An 18,767-nucleotide genomic window follows, 5' to 3' on the forward strand; every position below is an offset into this window, starting at 1 on the left:
TCTCCACAGACCTTCAGAAGCTTCTGGATTCGGTCAACCAGAGTGTCACCAAAGACTTCAATGGTCCAGAGAAGAATCAGAACCATGGCAACGACACTTTGACTGACAGTTACAGGCACCATCCCCTAGGCAGTGGGCAAACAACCTTTGACCCACATAACAGCCCCCTTTCTGGCCTTTATAATAATAATAATAATATATGCCATTTAGCAGAAGCTTTTATCCAAAGCGACTTACAGTCATGCGTGCATACATTCTACGTATGGGTGGTCCCGGGGATCGAACCCACTACCCTGGCGTTACAAGCGCCATGCTCTACCAACTGAGCTACACTTTATGCTTCTATCTACTCTTCCTTGCTCTCTTATCAACTTCCTTTAACATGTTGTTCAGGCATCAGTTCAAAGTTGACTTGAAGTGATCTAAGGAATGTTCTGAAATGGTTGGGCATGTAGAGACTCTTGGAATCAGGGTGAGAGCTATTGTTGATAAATGTTGATTGTGTAAAAGGTTGTTTATAACCTACGGGTGACCCAAGGGTGATAAGGCTAGCAATTTAGACGTTTGCATAATTCAAATTTTCCGCCCAGCCTAGGGTTACAACCCCATGTTGAGACCAGCCCCAGGGTGAGATGCATTTCATCTGATGTGAAAATGCCCTAAGTAACTGTAATAACTAACTATGCTCCCCATCTAGCTGTAATAACTAACTATACTCCCTATCTAGCTGTAACAACGAACTATACTCCCAAACAAACTGTAATAAGTAACTATACTCCCTAGCTAACTGTAATAACGAACTATACTCCCTGACTAACTGTAATAACTAACTGTACTCCCTGACTAACTGTAATAACTAACTATACTCCCCAACTAACTGTAATAACTAACTATACTCCATAACTAACTGTAATAACGAACTATACTCCCTGACTAACTGTAATAACTAACTGTACTCCCTGACTAACTGTAATAACTAACTATACTCCCCAACTAACTGTAATAACTAACTATACTCCATAACTAACTGTAATAACTAACTATACTCCCTAACTAACTGTAATAACTAACTATGCTCCATAACTAACTGTAATAACTAACTATGCTCCCTAACTCACTGTAATAACTAACTATGCTCCCTGACTAACTGTAATAACTAACTATGCTCCCTGACTAACTGTAATAACTAACTATGCTCCCTGACTAACTGTAATAACTAACTATGCTCCCTGACTAACTGTAATAACTAACTATACTCCCTGACTAACTGTAATAACTAACTATACTCCCTGACTAACTGTAATAACTAACTATACTCCCTGACTAACTGTAATAACTAACTAACCATACTCCTTAACTAACTGTAATAACTAACTATACTCCCTAACTAACTGTAATAACTAACTATACTCCCTAACTAACTGTAATAACTAACTATACTCCCTAACTAACTGTAATAACTAACTAACCATACTCCTTAACTAGCTGTAATAACAAACTAACCATACTCCTTAACTAGCTGTAATAACAAACTATACTCCCTAACAAGCTGTAACAACTAACTATACTCATCAGTCAATCAATCAGTCAATCAATCAGTCAATCAATCAGTCAATCAATCAATCAATCAATCAATCAGTCAATCAATCAGTCAATAAATAAGTCAGTCAATTAGTTAATCATTGTATTGTATATAAAACATTGTGCATGTCTCTCTCTTTGCCCTGAATTGTATTCAAATGTAACGTTGATTTGTGTCCGTCTCTGTGTTTAGTTTCCACTGCTAAGCCACTGTCAGCTACCAGTGAGTTGTACAGTAATACGAGGACCATGCTGTGTGACATGAGGACAGCCTATGAGGAGGGAGAAGAGGAGCTGACCCAGGATTAATAAAGGACAACCTATGAGGAGAGAGTAGAGGAGGTGACTCAGGATTAATAAAGGACAACCTATGAGGAGAGAGCAGAGGAGGTGACTCAGGATTAATAAAGGACAACATATGAGGAGAGAGCAGAGGAGGTGACCCAGGATTAATAAAGGACAGCCTATGAGGAGAGAGCAGAGGAGGTGACCCAGGATTAATAAAGGACAGCCTATGAGGAGAGAGCAGAGGAGGTGACCTAGGATTAATAAAGGACAACCTATGAGGAGAGAGCAGAGGAGGTGACCCAGGATTAATAAAGGACAACCTATGAGGAGAGAGCAGAGGAGGTGACCCAGGATTAATAAAGGACAGCCTATGAGGAGAGAGCAGAGGAGGTGACCCAGGATTAATAAAGGACAACCTATGAGGAGAGAGCAGAGGAGGTGACCCAGGATTAATAAAGGACAGCCTATGAGGAGAGAGCAGAGGAGGTGACCCAGGATTAATAAAGGACAGCCTATGAGGAGAGAGCAGAGGAGGTGACCCAGGATTAATAAAGGACAACCTATGAGGAGAGAGCAGAGGAGGTGACCCAGGATTAATAAAGGACAACCTATGAGGAGAGAGCAGAGGAGGTGACCCAGGATTAATAAAGGACAGCCCATGAGGAGAGAGCAGAGGAGGTGACCCAGGATTAATAAAGGACAGCCCATGAGGAGAGAGCAGAGGAGGTGACCCAGGATTAATAAAGGACAGCCCATGAGGAGAGAGCAGAGGAGGTGACCCAGGATTAATAAAGGACAACCTATGAGGAGAGAGCAGAGGAGGTGACCCAGGATTAATAAAGGACAGCCCATGAGGAGAGAGCAGAGGAGGTGACCCAGGATTAATAAAGGCCTGTATCACTTTTTTATTTGTATTGTATTATTATTATATGATATTATTATTATTTATTTATTTATCAGGGGATGCTGCAGCACCCTCAGCACCCCTACTTCCCACGGATATGCCACTTCACCTTTCTGACAACTATCTAGCTCATTATGACCCTGTCCAACAACAACCCCTAGCTGACCACTGTCTAGCTCATTACTACCCTGCCCAGAAACAACCCTCATCCCCTTTCTGACCAATGTCCAGCTCACCAAAAACAACCCCTATCCCCTCTCTGATTATCTAGCTCTGGTCACAACTCAACTCATTGTCACCTCATTACTGTAAAAAAAAAAAATTGACCCCATCATGATTTGAACACAGAATCTGATCTTGAGGCAGATGTACTACTGTTGCTCCACAAAGTCTGGTGAGCAGCTGCCTGGGGTGTTAGGACTCTAGATGCTGCCTGAGATGTTAGGGCTCTAGAAGCTGCCTGAGGTGGCAGGACTCAAGACGCTGCCTGAGATGTTAAGGCGCTAGAAGCTGCCTGGGCTGTTAGAACTCTAGAAGCTGCCTGAGGTGTTAGGGCTCTAGAAGCTGCCTGGGGTGTTAGGACTCTAGAAGCTGCCTGAGGTGTTAGGGCTCTAGAAGCTGCCTGAAATGTTAGGGCTCTAGAAGCTGCCTGAGGTGTTAGGGCTCTAGAAGCTGCCTGAGGTGTTAGGGCTCTAGAAGCTGCCTGGGGTGTTAGGGCTCTAGAAGCTGAGGTGTTAGGGCTCTAGAAGCTGCCTGGGGTGTTAGGGCTCTAGAAGTTGCCTGAGGTGTTAGGGCTCTAGAAGCTGTCTGAGATGTTAGGGCTCTAGAAGCTGCCTGCGGCGTTAGGGCTCTAGAAGCTGCCTGATGTGTTAGGGCTCCAGAAGCAACCTGAGGTGTTAGGGCTCTAGAAACTGCCTGAGGTGTTTAGGGCTCTAGAAGCTGCCTGAAGTGTTAGGGCTCTAGAAGCTGCTTGAGATGTTAGGGCTCTAGAAGCTGCCTGATGTGTTAGAATTCTAGAAGCAGTCTGAGGTGTTAGGGCTCTAGAAGCTGCCTGAGGTGTTTAGGGCTCTAGAAGCTGCTTGAGATGTTAGGGCTCTAGAAGCTGCCCGAGGTGTTAGGGCTCTAGAAACTGCCTGAGGTGTTTAGGGCTCTAGAAGCTGCCTGACGTGTTAGGGCTCTAGAAGCTGCTTGAGATGTTAGGGCTCTAGAAGCTGCCTGATGTGTTAGAATTCTAGAAGCAGTCTGAGGTGTTAGGGCTCTAGAAGCTGCCTGAGGTGTTTAGGGCTCTAGAAGCTGCTTGAGATGTTAGGGCTCTAGAAGCTGCCCGAGGTGTTAGGGCTCTAGAAGCTGCCCGAGGTGTTAGGGCTCTAGAATCTGCCTGAGATGTTAGGACTCTAGAAGCTGCCTGCAGTGTTAGGGCTCTATAAGCTGCCTGATGTGCTAGGGCTCTAGAAGCTTCCTGAGGTGTTAGAACTCTAGAAGCTGTTTGAGATGTTAGGGCTCTAGAAGCTGCCCGAGGTGTTAGGGCTCTAGAAGCTGTCTGAGATGTTAGGGCTCTAGAAGCTGCCTGCGGCGTTAGGGCTCTAGAAGCTGCCTGATGTGTTAGGGCTCTAGAAGCTGCCTGGGGTGTTAGGGCTCTAGAAGCTGCCTGAGTTGTTAGGGCTCTAGAAGCGTCCTGGGGTGTTAGGGCTCTAGAAGCTGCCTGATGTGTTAGAACTCTAGAAGCAACCTGAGGTGTTAGGGCTCTAGAAGCTTCCCGAGGTGTTGTGGCTCTAGAAGCTGCCTGAGATGTTAGGGCTCTAGAAGCTGCCTGATGTGTTAGGGCTCTAGAAGCTGCCTGATGTGTTAGAACTCTAGAAGCAACCTGAGGTGTTAGGGCTCTAGAAGCTTCCCGAGGTGTTGTGGCTCTAGAAGCTGCCTGAGGTGTTAGGGCTCTAGAAGCTGCCTGAGGTGTTAGGGCTCTAGCAGCTGCCTAGGGTGTTAGGGCTCTAGAAGCTGTCTGATGTGTTAGGGCTTTAGAAGAGCTGGTTGGCACAAGATGTTCAGTTTCTCACGACAACATTGACCTCTCGAAAAACATGCATCTTGTTTACTTTATTCCCAGCAGAAAGATAAGGGGGAGCATTCTAGGAAACAGCATCATACTGCCTGGTCACCCAGGACCTTTGACCAACACTGAATTGGTCACTGAACAAGTACAACCCTCGCATCTGGGAAACTAGCCAAGCAGTATCATGACAATTCAATGATGTAATCTCAAAATATGCTCAACATTGTGTTGATCACTCTAAAGTAAATATGACCTTTAGTCTTTAAATTCCCCTGTTAGACCCTGTTATGTGATTCTGTGTCTGCTAAATGAATTAAGGTAAATGTCAGAGGATCAAGTATCGCACCTGTATGCATCTCCCCTTCCCTTCCCTTTCTCCTCTCTCACAGTGCCACACCTGTCGATGGTGCAGCTGTAGAATGTTTTGAGGATCTGGGGACCCGTGCCAAATCTTTTCAGTCTCCTGAGGCGGAATAGGCTTTGTCGTGCCCACTTCACAACTGTCTTGCTGTGTTTGGACCATGCTAGTTTGTTGGTGATGTGGACACCAAGGAGCTTGAAACTCTTGATCTGCTCCACTACAGCCCCGTCGATGTAGATGGGGGCGTGCTCAGCCCTCCGTTACCTGTAGTCCATGACCAGCTCCTTTGTCTTGCTCACCATGAGGGAAAGGTTTTAGGTGATGGCTTTGTTATGGAAGGTTTGGGAATCTCTTTCTTTTAGGTGGTTGTACAATTTAACGGCTCTTTTCTGGATTTTGATAATTAGCGGGTATTGGCCTAATTCTGCTCTGCGTGCATTATTTGGTGTTTTACTTTGAACACTGAGGATATTTTTGCAGAATTATATAGCTGATTCAAGTATTTTTTTGCCAGATATCCCCTTTCTCTCTCCCTCCCCTCTCTGCTCGCCTCTCTCCCTCTCTCTGCTCTCCTCTGTCCCTCTCTCTCCTCTCCTCTCCCTCTCCCTCCATCTCCTCTCCCTCTCTTCCCCCTCTCTCTGCTCTCCTCTCTCCTCTCCCTCTCTCTCCTCTCCTTGCCTCTCCTTCTCCTTTCTCCTCTTCTTCTCTTCCACCTTCTCTCTCTCTATTGCTCTCTGGCCCCTCTCTCTTCCAGCTTCTCTCTGCTCTCCTCTCCCTCTCTCCCTCTCTCTTTGCCCTCTCTCTCCCTCTCTCTCTCTCCTCCTCCTTCTCTCACCCCTCTCTCTCCTCTCCTCTTCCTCTCTCTCTGCACAGAAAGAGGCATCCAGAGGTTTCAGACCCTGCGTCATGTGATCCAATCTCCCCATGTCCCTTGTCATGTGACCAAGTCGATAACCGAGGTCTAAAAAATTAAAAAAATCCCTTCAGCAGCAACAACAACAACGTGTGGGATGATGCTTGTAATATCCATTACAGGGATTTGATTGTTGGAATGTGTCTGCTTCCTCATCTGTGTGTGTATGTGTGTCTGGGCACTTCTCTGTGTTTTCATGCAAAAAAGTATCATAATATGAACAAGCATCCTTCTGATTTACAGGCAGACACCCTACCTTTGCACCAGAAAGTCCTGTGATTTGTTGTGTGTCTGAGGCCCTTTCATAGAATGTACTTCCTTATGTTTCCCCTGGGAAATTGACCAGAGGTATGCTTCTGGGGGAATGGTTAGGGTAGTGGTGTGTGTGTGTGTGGTAACAAGCATGTATAGTTGTGTGTGTACTGTATGTTTCTGAGTGTTTTTATACGTGCCTGTGAACAGTCTGCCTGCTAGGTGTCCAAGGACCGAGGGGTGGGCCGGGTGCTGGAGAAACTGAGCCGCTTTGCAGACGAGCGGACCCCCAAGGTGCGACCCTAGGTCTTCCACAAGGTGCTGGGTGGCTTACAGCCCTGGGTGTTTTGCTTACCTGACCTCTGTGTCGCCATCGAGGCACAGATACATCAATAATAATAACAGACTGATTGATAATAGCTGTCTATTTGTTATTTATTTGTACGGCTGTATAAGCAACACACAGTAGGCTATATTAAAAACATCTTAACCTTTCCTGGAATGTACAAACCATTCTCTGACGATAATATTGCCTGACTGCAAGACTAGACTGTTTTCCTCTATTTTTCATTATGATTTAGTAGCCTCTACTACTGGTTAGAGCAAACCAACTCACTTTCAAGCGCAAAACGAATGACCCCGACGTGATTCGAACACGCAACCTTCTGATCTGGAGTCAGACGCGCTACCGTTGCGCCACGAAGTCCTGTATGGGTATCCTGCGTCTGAGACCTTTTATAGGATTTTCTCCAGGAATAGGTATCTACGACGACATGCCACAGCCACTGCACGCGGTTGGTCGCGTAACCATTCCGTGCGCTTCGTGAGTATGTCATAAGATGCTGACCACCTTGTGCCGACCAGCACTTTCACAAGCTAGATAGTTTTAAGATTACATTATCTGACCTCGTGGCGCAACGGTAGCGCGTCTGACTCCAGATCAGAAGGTTGCGTGTTCAAATCACGTCGGGGTCAAAATTTTGAGCTCGATTGAAAACTGGGTTTCAATAAAGATTAAAGATGAAATAGCTTCTGAAGATATACGGCTTGAGGGGTCAACAGAACCCCCGTTTACACCTCTTGCTAACGTTGTATCTGGATATCAAAATAGGCGCAGGAAGTAGGGGTGATGCAGCATCCCCTGATAAATCTAAATCATGATACATTTTTTATAATGCAAAAAAAAGTCTAACATTTGTGAACAAAGCTTTTATTATTCCAGTACGACTGGACAAAAATACTAATCAGAGCGGAGAGGAAAAATGCCCCTCAATTTCTGTTGGATTGTATATTATATATAAAAAAATTAAAGGGAACACTAAAATAACACATCCTTGATCTGAATGAATGAAATATTCAAATCAAATACTTTTTTCTTTACATAGTTGAATGTGCTGACAACAAAATCACACAAAAATGATAAATGGAAATCAAATTTATCAACCCATGAAGCTCTGGATTTGGAGTGACACTCAAAATTAAAGTGGAAAACCACACTACAGGCTGATCCAACTTTGATGTAATGTCCTTAAAACAAGTCAAAATGAGGATCAGTAGTGTATGTGGTCTCCACGTGCCTGTATGACCTCCCTACAACGCCTAGGCATGCTCCTGATGAGGTGGTGGATGGTGTCCTGAGGGATCTCCTCCCAGACCTGGACTAAAGCATCCGCCAACTCCTGGACAGTCTGTGGTGCAATGGAGCGAGTGGATGGAGCGAGTGTAACGGATGTGAAACGGCTAGCTTAGTTAGCGGTGTGCGCTAAATAGCGTTTCAATCGGTGACGTCACTTGCTCTGAGACCTTGAAGTAGTAGTTCCCCTTGCTCTGCAAGGGCCGTGGCTTTTGTGGTGCGATGGGTAACGATGCTTCGTGGGTGACTGTTGTCGACGTGTGCAGAGGGTCCCTGGTTCGGGCGAGGGGACGGACGTAAAGTTATACTGTTACACGAGACATGATGTCCCAGATGTGCTCAATTGGATTCAGGTCTGGGGAACGGGCGGGCCAGTCCATAGCATCAATGTCTTCCTCTTGCAGGAACTGCTGACACACTCCAGCCACATGAGGTCTAGCATTGTCTTGCATTAGGAGGAACCCAGGGCCAACCGCACCAGCATATGGTCTCACAAGGGGTCTGAGGATCTCATCTCGGTAACTAATGTCAGTCAGGCTACCTCTGGCACATGGAGGGCTGTGCGGCCCCCCAAAGAAATGCCACCCCACAAACCGGTCATGCTGGAGGATGTTGCAGGCAGCAGAACGTTCTCCACAGCGTCTCCAGACTGTCACGTCTGTCACATGTGCTCAGTGTGAACCTGCTTTCATCTGTGAAGAGCACAGGGCGCCAGTGGCGAATTTGCCAATCTTGGTGTTCTCGGCCACATCACCAATAAACTATCATGGTCCAAACACAGCAAGACAGTTGTGAAGAGAACACGACAACACCGTTTCCCCCTCGGGAGACTGAAAAGATTTGGCATGGGGTCCCCAGATCCTCAAAAAGTTCTTCAGCTGCAACATCGAGAGCATGCTGTCTGGTTGCATCACCGCTTGGTATGGCAACTGCTCGACATTCGACCACAAGGCGCTACAGAGGGTAGTATGTAAGGCCCAGTACATTACCGGGGCCAAGCTTCCTTCCATCGAGGACCTCTATATACCAGACGGTGTCAGAGGAAGGCCCAATATTTTTTCAAAGACTCCAGCCACCCAAGTAATAGACTGTTCTCTCTGCCAACATACGGCAAGTGATACCGGAGCGCCAAGTCTAGGACCAAACGGCTCCTTAACAGCTTTTACCCCCAAGCCATAAGAATGCTGAACAATTAATCAAATTAAGGTCTGACAGCTTCCCCTCTCAACTCGTTTCCCCTGACCAGGGATGATGATGACAGGCCTCCATGGTCTCTGACCTCATGACAGAGCAGTTTGGAAAGAGTTAATAAGATAACAGGAAGTCACATTGATTAATTACACAGCAAGGTAGTAAATATGCTTACCTCAGATCCCCATACAGATTTGATGAGGGCTGTTTGTGGGGTGTGTGTGGGTGCAACCTGGTCTCAGTGCATTTCATATTATTCTGTACGTAAATCAGAGTATTCCATTTAATATAAAATAAAATAAAATACAATTTTATTTGTCACATACACATGGTTAGCAGATGTTAATGCGAGTGTAGCGAAATGCTTGTGCTTCTAGTTCCAACAATGCAGTAATAACCAACAAGTAATCTAGCTAACAATTCCAAAACTACTACCTTATAGACACAAGTGTAAGGGGATAAAGAATATGTACATAAAGATATATGAATGAGTGATGGTACAGAGCGGCATAGGCAAGATACAGTAGATGGTATTGAGTGCAGTATATACATATGAGATGAGTATGTAAACAAAGTGGCATAGTTAAAGTGGCTAGTGATACATGTATTACATAAAGATGCAGTAGATGATATAGAGTACAGTATATACGTATACATATGAGATGAATAATGTGGGGTATGTAAACATTATATTAGGTAGCATTGTTTAAAGTGGCTAGTGATATATTTTACATAATTTCCCATCAATTCCCATTATTAAAGTGGCTGGAGTTGAGTCAGTGTGTTGGCAGCAGACACTCAATGTTAGTGGTGGCTGTTTAACAGTCTGATGGCCTTGAGATAGAAGCTGTTTTTCAGTCTCTCGGTCCCAGCTTTGATGCACATGTACTGACCTCACCTTCTGGATGATAGCGGGGTGAACATGCAGTGGCTCGGGTGGTTGTTGTCCTTGATAATCTTTATGGCCTTCCTGTGACATCGGGTGGTGTAGGTGTCATAGAGGGCAAGTAGTTTGCCCCCGGTGATGCATTGTGCAGACCTCACTACCCTCTGGAGAGCCTTACGGTTGTGGGCGGATCACAGTTGCCGTACCAGGCGGTGATACAGCCCGCCAGGACGCTCTCGATTGTGCATCTGTAGAAGTTTGTGAGTGCTTTTGGTGAAAAGCCGAATTTCTTCAGCCTCCTGAGGTTGAAGAGGCGCTGCTGCGCCTTCTTCACAATGCTGTCTGTGTGGGTGGACCAATTCAGTTTGTCTGTGATGTGTATGCCGAGGAACTTAAAACTTACTACCCTCTCCACTACTGTTCCATCGATGTGGATAGGGGGGTGTTCCCTCTGCTGAATAGAAGCTGAAAAACAGCTTCTATCTCTAGGCCATCAGACTGTTAAATAGCCACCACTAACATTGAGTGGCTGCTGCCAACACACTGTCATTGACACTGACCCAACTCCAGCCATTTTAATAATGGGAATTGATGGGAAATGATGTAAATATATCACTAGCCACTTTAAACAATGCTACCTTATATAATGTTACTTACCCTACATTATTCATCTCATATACATATGTATATACTGTACTCTACAACATCGACTGCATCCTTATGTAACACATGTATCACTAGCCACTTTAACTATGCCACTTTGTTTACTTTGTCTACATACTCATCTCATATGTATATACTGTACTCGATACCATCTACTGTATGCTGCTCTGTACCATCACTCATTCATATATCCTTATGTACATGTTCCTTATCCCCTTACACTGTGTATAAGACAGTAGTTTTGGAATTGTTAGTTAGATTACTTGTTGGTTATCACTGCATTGTCGGAACTAGAAGCACAAGCATTTCGCTACACTCGCATTAACATCTGCTAACCATGTGTATGTGACAATAAAATTTGATTTGATTTGATTTGATTTGCTGTTTCCTGAAGTCCACAATCATCTCCGTAGTTTTGTTGACGTTGAGTGTGAGGTTATTTTCCTGACACCACACTCCGAGGGCCCTCACCTCCTCCCTGTAGGCCGTCTCGTCGTTGTTGGTAATCAAGCCTACCACTGTTGTGTCGTCCGCAAACTTGATGATTGAGTTGGAGGCGTGCGTGGCCACGCAGTCGTGGGTGAACAGGGAGTACAGGAGAGGGCTCAGAACGCACCCTTGTGGGGCCCCGGTGTTGAGGATCAGCGGGGTGGAGATGTTGTTGCCTACCCTCACCACCTGGGGGCAGCCCGTCAGGAAGTCCAGTACCCAGTTGCACAGGGCGGGGTCGAGACCCAGGGTCTCGAGCTTGATGACGAGCTTGGAGGGCACTATTATACTAATATATGGTCTATTAACCATTTGGTATATGTTGCGAAATACAAATTGTATTAAAGTTTGCAAAATGTAAGATATGTTACGAATTTACAAAATGTAACATATGTTACGGATTTACAAAATGTAAGATATGTTACGGATTTACAAAATGTAACATATGTTACGGATTCTCGCTAGGTGGCCTACATTAGATAGCTGGCTAATGTTAGCTAGGCTAGGGGTTAGGGGTCAAGGTTAGGGGTTAAGGTTAGGAGTTACTACAACTAGTTACTGCTACTATTATTATACCAGCCCCCCTACCACCATACCACCCTACCACCATACGGCCTACCACCATACCCCCTACCACCATACCACCCTACCACCATACGCCCTACCACCATAAGCCCTATACCCTACCACCATACGCCCTACCCCCTACCACCATATGCCCTACACCCTACCACCATACGCCCTACCACCATACCCCCTACTCCCTACCACCATACGCCCTACCCCCTGACCACCATACGCCCTACCACCATACACCCTACCCCTACCACCATACGCCCTACCCCCTACCACTATACGCCCTACCACCATACACCCTACCCCCTACCACCATACGCCCTACCCCCCTACCCCTACCCCCTACCACCATATGCCCTACCACCATACGCCCTACTCCCTACCCCTACCCCTACCCCCTACCACCATACTCTCTACCACCATACACCCTACCGCCTACCCCTACACCCTACCAGCATACACCCTACCCCCTACCCCTTTACCCCTTAACCCCCTTACCACCTACCCCCTACCACCATACGCCCTACCCCTACCACCATACACCCTACCCCCTACCCCTTTACCCCTTAACCCCTTACCCCTAACCCCTACAACTTTAACCCCTACCACCCTAAAACCATACGCCCTACCACCATACGGCCTACAACCATATGCCCTACCACCATACGCCCTACCACCCTACCCCTACACCCTACCAGCATACACCCTACCCCTACCCCTTTACCCCTTAACCACCTACCACCATACCCCCTACAACCATATGCCCTACCACCTACCACCATACGCCCTACCCCCTACCATCATACGCCCTACCCCCTACCATCATACGCCCTACCCCCTACCATCATACGCCTTACCCCCTACCACCATATTCCCTACCCCAATACACTCTACCACCTACCACCATACGCCCTACCACCTACCACCATACGCCCTATACCCTACCACCATACGTCCTACCACCTACCACCTACCACCATATGCCCTACCACCTACCACCATACGTCCTACCACCTACCACCATACGCCCTACCCCCTACCACCATATGCCCTACCCCCTACCACCATACGCCCTATCCCCTACCACCATACGTCCTACCCCCTACGACCATATGCCCTACCACCTACCACCATACACCCTACCACCTACCACCATATGCCCTACCACTGACCACCATACGCCCTATCCCCTACCACCATTACGCCGTATCCCCTACCACCATACGCCCGATCCCCTACCACCATACGCCCGATCCCCTACCACCATACGCCCGATCCCCTACCACCATATGCCCTACCACTGACCACCATACGCCCTACCCCCTACCATCATACGCCCTACTACCATACACTCTACCATACGCCCTACCCCCTACCACCATATGCCCTACCCCCTACCACCATACGCCATACCGCCTACCCCTACCCCCTACCGCCATACGCCCTACCCCCTACCAGCATACGCCCTACCCCCTACCCCTACCACCATACGCCCTACAACCATATGCCCTACCACCTACCACCATACGCCCTACCACCATACGCTCTACCCCCTACCATCATATGCCCTACCACCATATGCCCTACCCCCTACCACCATACACCCTACCACCATACACTCTACCATACGCCCTACCCCCTACCACCATACGCCCTACCACCATACGCCCTACCGCCATACGCCCTACCCCTACCGCCATACGCCATACCGCCTACCCCTACCCCCTACCGCCATACGCCCTACCCCCTACCACCATACGCCCTACCCCCTACCACCATACGCCCTACCCCCTACCCCTACCCCCTACCACCATACACCCTACCCCCTACCACCATACGCCCTACCCCCTACCACCATACGCCCTACCCCCATACGCCCTACCCCCTACCACCATACGCCCTACCCCCTACCCGTACCCCCTACCGCCATACGCCCTACCCCCTACCACCATACGCCCTACCCCCTACCCCTAACACCATACGCCCTACCACCATACACCCTACCCGCTACCACCATACGCCCTACCCCCTACCACCATACGCCCTACCCCTACCACCATACGCCCTACCCCTACCCCTTACCACCATACGCCCTACTCCCTACCCCTACCACCATACCACCATACCCCCTACCACCATACGCCCTACCCCCTACCACCATATGCCCTACCACCATACGCCCTACCACCATACCCCCTACTCCCTACCACCATACGCCCTACCCCCTGACCACCATACGCCCTACCACCATACACCCTACCCCCTACCACCATACGCCCTACCCCCTACCACTATACGCCCTACCACCATACACCCTACCCCCTACCACCATACGCCCTACCCCCTACCCCTACCCCCTACCACCATATGCCCTACCACCATACGCCCTACTCCCTACCCCTACCCCTACCCCTACCCCCTACCACCATACTCTCTACCACCATACACCCTACCGCCTACCCCTACACCCTACCAGCATACACCCTACCCCCTACCCCTTTACCCCTTAACCCCCTTACCACCTACCCCCTACCACCATACGCCCTACCCCTACCACCATACACCCTACCCCCTACCCCTTTACCCCTTAACCCCTTACCCCTAACCCCTACAACTTTAACCCCTACCACCCTAAAACCATATGCCCTACCACCATACGGCCTACAACCATATCAAATCAAATCAAATCAAATTTATTTATATAGCCCTTCGTACATCAGCTGATATCTCAAAGTGCTGTACAGAAACCCAGCCTAAAACCCCAAACAGCAAACAATGCAGGTGTAAAAGCACGGTGGCTAGGAAAAACTCCCTAGAAAGGCCAAAACCTAGGAAGAAACCTAGAGAGGAACCGGGCTATGTGGGGTGGCCAGTCCTCTTCTGGCTGTGCCGGGTAGAGATTATAACAGAACATGACCAAGATGTTCAAATGTTCATAAATGACCAGCATGGTCGAATAATAATAAGGCAGAACAGTTGAAACTGGAGCAGCAGCACAGTCAGGTGGACTGGGGACAGCAAGGAGCCATCATGTCAGGTAGTCCTGGGGCACGGTCCTAGGGCTCAGGTCCTCCGAGAGAGAGAAAGAAAGAGAGAATTAGAGAGAGCATATGTGGGGTGGCCAGTCCTCTTCTGGCTGTGCCGGGTGGAGATTATAACAGAACGTGGCCAAGATGTTCAAATGTTCATAAATGACCAGCATGGTTGAATAATAGTAAGGCAGAACAGTTGAAACTGGAGCAGGAGCATGGCCAGGTGGACTGGGGACAGCAAGGAGTCCTCATGTCAGGTAGTCCTGGGACATGGTCCTAGGGCCCAGGCCAGTTGAAACTGGAGCAGCAGCATGGCCAGGTGGACTGGGGACAGCAAGGAGTCATCATGTCAGGTAGTCCTGGGGCATGGTTCTAGGGCTCAGGTCCTCCGAGAGAGAGAAAGAAAGAGAGAAGGAGAGAATTAGAGAACGCACACTTAGATTTACACAGGACACCGAATAGGACAGGAGAAGTACTCCAGATAAACAAACTGACCCTAGCCCCCCGACACATAAACTACTGCAGCATAAATACTGGAGGCTGAGACAGGAGGGGTCAGGACCACCATACGCCCTACCACCCTACCCCTACACCCTACCAGCATACACCCTACCCCCTACCCCTTTACCCCTTAACCACCTACCACCATACCCCCTACAACCATATGCCCTACCACCTACCACCATACGCCCTACCCCCTACCATCATACGCCCTACCCCTACCATCATACGCCCTACCCCCTACCATCATACGCCTTACCCCCTACCACCATATTCCCTACCCCAATACACTCTACCACCTACCACCATACGCCCTACCACCTACCACCATACGCCCTACCCCTACCACCATATGCCCTACCCCCTACCACCATACGCCCTATCCCCTACCACCATACGTCCTACCCCCTACGACCATATGCCCTACCACCTACCACCATACACCCTACCACCTACCACCATATGCCCTACCACTGACCACCATACGCCCTATCCCCTACCACCATACGCCCTATCCCCTACCACCATACGCCCGATCCCCTACCACCATACGCCCGATCCCCTACCACCATACGCCCGATCCCCTACCACCATATGCCTTACCACTGACCACCATACGCCCTACCCCCTACCATCATACGCCCTACCACCATACACTCTACCATACGCCCTACCCCCTACCACCATATGCCCTACCCCCTACCACCATACGCCCTACCGCCTACCCCTACCCCCTACCGCCATACGCCCTACCCCCTACCAGCATACGCCCTACCCCCCTACCCCTACCACCATACGCCCTACAACCATATGCCCTACCACCTACCACCATACGCCCTACCACCTACCACCATACGCCCTACCACCATACGCTCTACCCCTACCATCATATGCCCTACCACCATATGCCCTACCCCCTACCACCATACGCCCTACCACCATACACTCTACCATACGCCCTAACCCCTACCACCATACGCCCTACCACCATACGCCCTACCGCCATACGCCCTACCCCCTACCGCCATACGCCATACCGCCTACCCCTACCGCCTACCGCCATACGCCCTACCCCTACCACCATACGCCCTACCCCCTACCACCATACGCCCTACCCCCTACCCCTACCCCCTACCACCATACACCCTACCCCTACCACCATACGCCCTACCCCCTACCACCATACGCCCCTACCCCCATACGCCCTACCCCCTACCACCATACGCCCTACCCCCTACCCCTACCACCTACCGCCATACGCTCTACCCCCTACCACCATACGCCCTACCCCCTACCCCTAACACCATACGCCCTACCACCATACACCCTACCCGCTACCACCATACGCCCTACCCCCTACCACCATACGCCCTACCCCTACCACCATACGCCCTACCCCTACCCCTTACCACCATACGCCCTACTCCCTACCCCTACCACCATACCACCATACCCCCTACCACCATACGCCCTACCCCTACCCCTACCCCTTACCACCATACGCCCTACCACCATAGGCCCTACCACCATACGCCCTACTCCCTACCCCTACCCCTACCACCATACCCCTACCACCATACCCCCTACCCCTACCCCCTACCACCATACGCCCTACTCCCTACCCCTACCCCTACCCCTACCCCCTACCACCATACCCCTACCACCATACCCCCTACCACCCTACCCCTACCAGCATACCCCCTACCACCATACCCCCTACCACCATACGCCCTACCCACTACCACCATACGCCCTACCCCCTACCCCCATACGCCCTACCCCCATACGCCCTACCCCTACCACCATATTCCCTACCCCAATACGCCCTACACCCTACCACCATACGCCCTACCACCTACCACCATATTCCCTACCCCCTACCACCATACGCCCTACCCCCTACCACCATATGCCCTACCACCTACCACCATACGCCCTACCACCTACCATCATACGCCCTACCACCTACCACCATACGCCTTACCCCCTACCACCATACGCCCTATCCCCTACCACCATACGTCCTACCCACACGACCATAATCCCTACCACCTACCACCATATGCCCTACCACCTACCACCATATGCCCTACCACTGACCACCATACGCCCTACCCCCTACCACCTACCACCATACCCCCTACCACCATATGCCCTACCACCTACCACCATATGCCCTACCACCTACCATCATACGCCCTACCCCCTACCATCATACGCCCTACCACCATATGCCCTACCCCCTACCACCATACGCCCTACCACCATACATCCTACCCCCTACCACACTACCCCTACCCCCTACCACCATACGCCCTACTCCTACCCCCTTACCCCATACGCCCTACCACCATACGCCCTACCCCTACTCTTACCCCCTACCACCATACACCCTACCCCCTACCACCATACGCCCTACCCTCTACCCCCTACCCCCATTCCCCCTCTTCCCCCTACCTCTTTACCCCCTACCACCCTAACCCCTACCACCCTACCTCCCTTTCTCTTCCCCCTACCCTTCTATCCCTCTACCCCCTACCCTTCTACCCCCTTCCCCACTACCCCTCTACCCCCTTCCCCTACTACCCCTACTCTTCTACCCCTCTACCGCCCTTCCGCACTATCCCTCTTCTCCCATATCCCCCTTCCCCTCTACCCCTCTACCCCCCCTACCCCTCTATCCCTCTACCCTGCCTGTTTGAGTAGACCCTAAGTAGACGGGTTGAGAGCTACTGCATATTGAATTCAGTGCTTACACCGTTGTCTTTTAGAGTGTGGAGGAATGTGAAAATCATGAATGTCAATTATGTGTTAACGAAATAACTTATCAGGTCAAGGTTATCTCAATAGCATGATTATGTGTTGTTTTCATCCCCTTGCTCAGACCATATGCCAAAATTGCCAAATATTGCTGAAGGCATGGAATAAAATAACTTGTACTGCTACTCTTGTTATCACCATTCCTGCTGTGTGCTTTTTCCCCAATGTTTTGACTCAGCAGAGAACCTTCTAGCGTCCTTATCCTTTTGTGATTAGCTGTTGTGTGTTTTCTCCTTGGATGGGGGGGGGAGTAAACTGCCCCTGGGTAGGGTCAAAGGCCTTGTAGACACCCAGAGGGGGAAAGTTCTGTGGGAGAGGGGAGAGGGAGAGAGAGAGGGGGATGTGAGTGGAAAATGGAGAGGGGCAGAGAGTTGATGGCGATGGGGGTGGGGAGTGGGAAGGGGAATCCATCACACATTGCAGGAATGCCGACGCAGACTGACTTTGAACCGATATGTCTTAACCTCGGAGAAGGAGGGAGGTATGGAGACAGAAAACAGGGAGGGGGAGACATGAGGAGAGACAATAACTGTTTCATCCTAACCTCTCATTCAGGTTCAGTTCTGAGCACTCGGTCTAGACCACACTGTTAAGATCAGGCATTTGTCCTTGATCATGTGATCTGGT

General features: G+C 49.4%; 2 non-coding genes across 2 annotated transcripts; one reads left to right on the top strand and one right to left on the bottom strand.

The window, feature by feature from the left end:
- Positions 1-6,983: 6,983 nt before the first annotated feature.
- Positions 6,984-7,055, bottom strand: trnaw-cca. Its single transcript has one exon. It is a non-coding gene; the product is annotated as a tRNA-Trp (tRNA).
- A 197-nt stretch (positions 7,056-7,252) lies between these two features.
- Positions 7,253-7,324, top strand: trnaw-cca. The gene has a single exon. It is a non-coding gene; the product is annotated as a tRNA-Trp (tRNA).
- The last annotated feature ends 11,443 nt before the right edge of the window (positions 7,325-18,767 follow it).

This window comes from Oncorhynchus gorbuscha, linkage group LG05 (assembly GCF_021184085.1).
Source record: "Oncorhynchus gorbuscha isolate QuinsamMale2020 ecotype Even-year linkage group LG05, OgorEven_v1.0, whole genome shotgun sequence".
In the NCBI taxonomy this organism is placed as follows: Eukaryota; Metazoa; Chordata; class Actinopteri; order Salmoniformes; family Salmonidae; genus Oncorhynchus; species Oncorhynchus gorbuscha.